Raw genomic sequence first — 7,214 nt, forward strand, 5'->3', positions numbered from 1 at the left:
ACAGATGAGCTGGGCCTGGAAATGGAACGAGGCCGGGCTGGGACTAGGGAAGAGGATGGAGACCCCCAGAGCAGCTGATGAAGAGGAAGTCAGTGGGGTCAGAACCAGATGGCTGTCAGCCCTGAACGCCAAGGAACAAGATGTGGACATTACTGCTCAGATGGCAGGAAGCCATGAGAAGCTTCCCATCGAGGCCTGTTCATAGGATGGGGATCGTATTGGCGATTAAAAGGCATGGGAGGCTAATGAAAATGAGAGGAATTGATGTGTTTGAGCCCATGCTGTGCAAAGGAAAACACTGTTCTAACACTTTACAGGCATTCACTCGCTTTATTCTCACATCTCTAAGAGGGAAATATTTTACGGATGAGGAAACTGAGGCACAGAGCAATTATATTACTTACCCGAGGTCACACATTTAGTAAAAGGTGGAACCTGGATTTGATCCCAGGCAGCCTGGCCCCTGAGCCTCTCTAGCACTCTACCACCCCCACCGGAAGGCTCAAGGCTCTTTCTCAGTCATGAAAATCAGCCCCAGACCACACACCAAGAGCTGGGGGCCAATCAGACCAGGCCCTCCCAGCCCTGGGGCCAGGCAGGTGGGGACAATGCCCTTTCATTCAGAAGCCCCAAACCTGTAGCACCCTCCTGCTCAAAACAAGCATCCCAGGAAGCTCAAAACCCCACAACAGACACAAATCAGGTCCAGGCCATATGCCAGGCCTGGCTCTCCCAGGAACGTCTCCCTCTGGATAAGGCCAGCTGCAAAACCAAAAATAAACCTGCTTCCCAACTAGCAGCTCTTAACAGCCCAACAAGAGAGCACCTATTAGCCAGGAGCCTCAACAAACCTTTCAGTGCTGTTCTTTCTTGCAGCTTTGCCTCATTCTCTGACTGGTCCAAATCTAACCAAACTCAGTCAGCATGAAGCAGCCCACACAATGCTATCAATCAGTCAGTCAACAAACCCTGAATCTGCCCTGCAGGCCCTGCACCTGATTCCCTACTGGAAACCAAGCTTCTCTCAGGACAGAGGGAGGGACAAGGACTAAGAGGCCATTTGCTCTAGGCTGGGGGGGATGAACAGGGGCAAGATAGTCTGCACTGCCAGGCCTGAGGTGTGCCCAGCACGTGCGCCCCATGGCAATGCACCTGTCAGAGCCAAACATTCTACAGAGTTGGGGGAATTTCCAACCGCGATTTGGGGTGTCTGATGGAGATGGTGCTTCTGTTTTACATAAGATTCACAAATTCACCCATCTGGACTAAAGGATGGTCTCGAGAAAAGACTCTGCCCAGCAAAGGCCTGGTTTGGCCTCTGGGTCTTTCTCAACTCTAGAGCCAGGAAGGACACTGCCCATCACCTGGGAGAGGCCTCCCTTCCCCTCTCCCCAGTCCAGGTGAGACATCCTGGGGTACAGCTCTCCTCCTCCCCTCTCTGCCCAAAGCGTCCATCTGCGTCTGGCTTCCGTTCGGGCTTTTGGGAGCTGGTCTAGCACCCGGCCTTGATCATTCTCGTCTCCTACTGAGCATCTCCTAAAGAGGGATGGAGAGCTGGGTTTGCAACCCGTGGATGAAGAGCCAGAGGAACACTACCACAAACAGAGAGTGGAGGCTAGACAAGGACCCAGGGCTCCCGCCTGCCGGCCCAGCGCTCCTTCACTCCAGAGAGGACTATGCACTGAATCCTCCAGCCACGAACCGCTGGCCTCTGCAGCAGCCAGAGCTTCTTCACCCCAGGATGCCTCTGGTGCAGATGATACACAGTGATAATAGCAACCTCCACTATCACTTACCAAGTGCTCACGATTAGCTAGGATAAGTGCCCTGCGACTCCGGTACCACGTAAGACTCACCACGGGCTTTGAGGAAGCCACTGTTATTATCCCCAGGTTTCCGATGGGGAGAGTGAGGCGCCGAGAGGCTAGCTGAACAGCCCGTAGTCACACAGCTGGGAAGAGGCATACCCCAGCTTTTGACAGCTCACTATGCTGTCCAACGCTTTTAGATGTTTCTGAAAGCGAACATCCAACTACAAAAGGGACTCACCAGCTAGACGCAGGCACACCCCAGACCCAGCAGGCGCGGCGAGCTCGAAGGCCGTTCCACTCGAAGGGAGAGTGGAGCTGCTGTGGGGAGAAGAGGTGCCTCCCCTGCCTCCCTCCGTGAGGGTCCACGGCCCCTCCCCGGGCTGCGGCTGCTCCGCACTGACAGGGATGGGCTGTGGGCGCCCTCTGGCACTCAAGGAAAACGTTTCCAGCAATGGTAGCAGCCGCTGTTGCTGAGGCTCCGATTCCCAGAGGACCCCAAAGTCTTTCCCATCATTTTTGCCCTTTTTTTCAGAAACCACTTAGTGCTGGGGCCACAATGCAATTAGCCACACGCAGCCCAGAACCAGCCAGAGCTGGTGACCTCAGCTCTCAAGGAAGAAGGGCGCTGCTCAGGCCTCCCAAACCCACCACTCTTGCAGACAGGGTGGTCTGGGGAAACAGCTCAACAAATGCACTTTCACAGCCAGAGATGTAAATGGAGCACCGCTCCATTTTCAAAATGCAGAAGGAATGGAAAGGGTCGTGTCACCCATCATGCAATCCTGGCCTGGCAATTAGGGACCTCCTGGTTTTGAGTGCTGCCTTTGCACCAACTCTGTGTGACCTGGAACAAGTGCCTGGCTCTCTTGGGCCTCTCATTCCCTGTGTGCCCAGATCTGGGGCAGGGATGATGGTGGGGGCACGTCTGCATCTGCCAGTTCCGGCCTTTCTCAATTGGGGTTCCTCACGGAACCACAGAACACAGAAAATGATGAGGGTTTATTTTCTAACGCTTCCTAGTATGACCCTAAAGGAACAAGGGAAAAGTTAATTCATCACTTCCAATAGGGCTTTGATGAGGGTTTATTTTCTAACGCCTCCTAGTATGACCCTAAAGGAACAAGGGAAAAGTTAATTCATCACTTCCAATAGGGCTTCATTCCCTCCCGGAAACTGGTTGAGAAAAGTCTCAAAGTCTTTCCAGGTGTGCATACAGGCTGCCGCCCAAAATGCCTGAGAAGCTGACCTAGCAGCTGCCCCTGGGAACTCAATAGGACTCCAATAAGCTGCGGGTCAGACACAGCCTGAAAAGAGCAGCCACATGCCAGAAAGGCCCATTGTAGCCCTGCCTGGAGTAGCTTACGAGCTCCGACCCCTGAGTCAGACACTGAAGTGCAGACACCACATGGATCCGGCATGTCTTTCTACAGTTTACAAAAAGATTTCTCCACCCACTCTCCTAGGCCATGCAACAACCCGGCACAGTGGGAGGGTAGAGACTGTCATAGCCATTTTACAGATGAGAAATCTGTGACATCTAGCGATTAGATGATTGCCCAAGTCACACTGCTGGTTGGGCCAGGAAGCCGGGCCCATTCCACCACGCCATACCATGTCCCCTGCTTGCACACCTTTTCATATGTGTGCCGTTTGATATGTGCCTAAAATTGAAGCTAAAATGCTTCAATTAAAATGAAACTTGGGGGACTTCCCTGGCGGTCCAGTGGTTAAGACTCTGAGCTTCCACTGCAGCGGGCTCAGCTTAGATCCCTGGTCAGGGAACTAAGAGCCCACAGGCTGCACAGCCAAAACAAAAATAAAAAATAAAATAAAATGAAATTTTGGAATGACTAAGAACCTACTGTATAGTGCAGGGAACTCTACTCAATACTCTGTAATGGCCTATATGGGAATAGAATCTAAAAAAGAGGGGATAAATGTATATGTATAACTGATTCACTTTGCCGTACTGCAGAAACTAACACGACATTGTAAATCAGCTATACTCCAATAAAAATTAATTTGGAGGGGTTCCCTGGTGGCGCAGTGGTTGAGAGTCCGCCTGCCAATGCAGGGGACACGGGTTCGAGCCCCGGTCTGGGAAGATCCCACATGCCGCGGAGCAGCTGGGCCCGTGAGCCACAATTACTGAGCCTGCGTGTCTGGAGCCTGTGCTCCGCAGCAAGAGAGGCTGCGATAGTGAGAGGCCTGCGCACCGCGATGAAGAGTGGCCCCCACTTGCTGCAACTAGAGAAAGCCCTCACACAGAAACGAAGACCCAACACAGCCATAAATAAATTAAAATTTTAAAAAATTAGTAAAAAAAATTAATTTTTGAAAAAATGAAACTTGGAATTCATTCTTTTTTTTTTTTGGAAATTATGGTAAAATATATATAACTTAAAAGTTACCGTTTTAAGCATTTTTAAGTGTACAGTTGAGTAGCATTAAATACACCTCGGTATGGAGACAGTGCCGTGCAGACACTGGGTCAGGCACAGCCCCTGGCTCACACGCTGCCTGGGCCAGGCCGGGGTCTCAGCCCTGAGCTGCCCCCAGGCACAGGGAGGGAGATATCTGAGGAAGGCACTGCGAGAACCGGCCAGCCCAGGAGCAATGTCCAGCAAAGTGGTGGGTCACACTTCTCCACCAGGACCGTCCCCTTAGCCTCCAAGGTGATTTTTGCCTCTGGTGAGGACAACGCTTGTCACTAAATGTGTCCCCTTTGTAACAGAGCCAGTGGGGCTGACAACATCCCAGAGTCTACCTGGTACCGCACATGCTCCGAGGGCTGCAGGGGAAATCCTGGCCCTTCTCCTCCTTCCCCGACAGCTCCATGTTGGTCTCCTTGGCTGCCTCTCCTCGCCAAGCCTTTCCCCTCCACACAGGTGCTCCTTGGGACCCTCATCTCCTCCTTCCCCTCTCTGAGACCCTCACTCCTCCAAGAACCCACCTGACATTCCCAAGCCAGCGACTCCTTCACCCAGACGTTCAGCCCTGCCCTCTCCCCTGGGCTCCATCCCTGCCTCCCGGGATCTCCAGGTAAAGACCGCAAACCCCTTCCCCTCAGCACATCCCAAGATGGACCCCTCTTCCCCCCACATTCCCTCCCCTCAATGCCCCTGCCTATAAAAGCACCAACTTTCTTCTGGTCACCAAGTCCGGCCTGCTTTGTCCTCTCGACCCTCTTCTTCTCTGTCCTCGCTGTCTGGGCTGTTTCTGTGGCTCACGTCCATCCCTCACGGCAGCTGGCAGACAGTTCTCACCAGAAGCCCCAGAAGTGCCTCCTTTTCCCAGTCTAGGCTTCCCAGCCTGCCACCTCCCAGTCCCTAGTCTTAGAACATTGTCCTGATCGTGGCCCCCTTACCAATCAAGGCCCCACCCCTCCACCTGGCACCCTGAGACCACATCCCCGGTCCCCTCTCCCACCATGGCCCACCTCCTCCTGTCACCTAGACACATCTCCTCCCCAGCCACACCCACGGTGCCTGCCTCCACGCTCTTCCCCCCGCCCTCCCTCTGCCCAACACCCATCCCACTCAACCCACCGTTACGGCCCAAGTGGCAGGTGAGACCTATGGACGCTGAGATCCTATCATTCAAATCCCACCTCCTCCAAACGATGCCTTCCTGGGCCTACTGGTACATTTGATCACAATGACAACAATAATGGCAGACAGAGTGCCAGGTTCTGGGATAAGCACCTTATAGGCACTATCTCATTGGACCCTTGCAAAGTTTCACGAGGTGAGTACAATTTTGTTCCCACCTTACAGATGAGGAAATGAAGAGCAGACAGGCTATGTAACCTGCCCAAGAACAGTGACAACTGTACTAGTCTCAGCTGGAGCTTCCTAAAATTTGTATTGGGCTTTAACTTCTCTGATGTTTGCACCCGGCTTTGCAGATTTTAACAGCTCCTGGGCGACACAGGCTCCGGCGCCCTCCGTTTCCCTTCTCCAAGCCTAACTCCGTGCCTTTCCCAAAGATGCACACTGGCCCGGCTTTATCTGAACAGCACCTGCCCTGAGTGGTTCCACTAAAGTTCAGAAAACAGTGTTGGGACAGGACCTCAGGGCTGGGCCTCACCACCATCAGTGTGGTTTCTGGGTCGTAATTTGAAACACTGTGTTCTTGGATCTATGTAATGACGTGCCCATTAAAACTCTTTGTAAGTAGATCATGTTTTAATGATGACTTCTGGGAAGGGGCACTCCCTCCAAGCTCTGATGGGTACCAGAGGCAGCACGGGAAAGCGCTGGAGGTCTCACAGCAGGTGGTTGGGCCCCGTCTGGTGTGACCTAGGCTAAAACTGCTAACGTCAATGATGGCCACAGGTCTCTCTCCCTCTCTGTGTTACCACCGTGGGGCACAATGACTCTGGCAATGGGAGCCTAATAGATTTTTTTCATCCACCTGGGCTCTTCTCAGATTGGAAGCCAGACTTTCTGGCACAGCTAGAAACCAGCAAACTCCCATGTGCTGAAAAAGGCTGATTACCAAAGTCGGGAACACTCATCCTGCCACCTCGGGAGGAACCTGGTGGGAAGCAGGCCGTGCTAGACCCAGCCCCAGGGAGACTGGTGAAGACACGACCGCAGGTGCCCGTAACACCCCACCCCCACCCCCGCCAAGCACAGTGAAAACACTACTGGTTTGTCTTGAGCTTTCTAAATCTTGCACTGAGATTTCTAAATCGTGTCCTGATTTATGCGTCTTGCCTCCCAAATTTTAAATGGCTTCAGGGGTCCAAGATTCAGATGGAAAACAGCAAACCTGGAAGAAAACTACTTTCCTTTTCGCATTCGGTCTGTGCATTAGTGTCAGCGGTACTCACATGAGTCAGCTCCCGTGGAGGGGAGGGCTCTGGGAGAGGGGTCTGTGTGCTGCAGAAGCAGATGAGCTGGCCATCTGAGCTGGGGAGGGAGCCGACATCCACTCGGCACCCCATGGCTGAGCCCTGCTCTGCAGAGCTGGGACCCAGAGAGAGGGACCAGGACAGAGTGAGAAGTGGTTGGCGGGGTGCAGGCAGAGAATGGAAGCAGGAGTGAAGAGGCCCAGCTGTGTCAGACGCCAGCTGCATGAACTTGGGCGGTAGCTGAAGCTCCGGGCCTGCTTCTTCATCCACAACACAGGTGAGAGCACCTGCCTGGCCTGCTTTCAGGGGCTTTGCTGGGGATTAGCAAGGATATGGATGTGAATGGGCTCTGTGAGCTGGTAAGTCTCCAGGCAGGTCTGGGGGGTTGTACATCTCCTCATTATTTCAGCTCGCATCTGCTGACTGCTGAACTGTATCCGGCCATTAGCTCGAGGTGGTGACTAATTGTTTTCTGATGAAAAAAACAAGATTTCCTTAATGTTCATGAGTCATGCAATGAGCATCTCTATACCAAGAACATCTCA

Source organism: Leucopleurus acutus, assembly GCF_964270905.1.
Source record: "Leucopleurus acutus genome assembly, chromosome: 19".
NCBI lineage: Eukaryota > Metazoa > Chordata > Mammalia > Artiodactyla > Delphinidae > Leucopleurus > Leucopleurus acutus.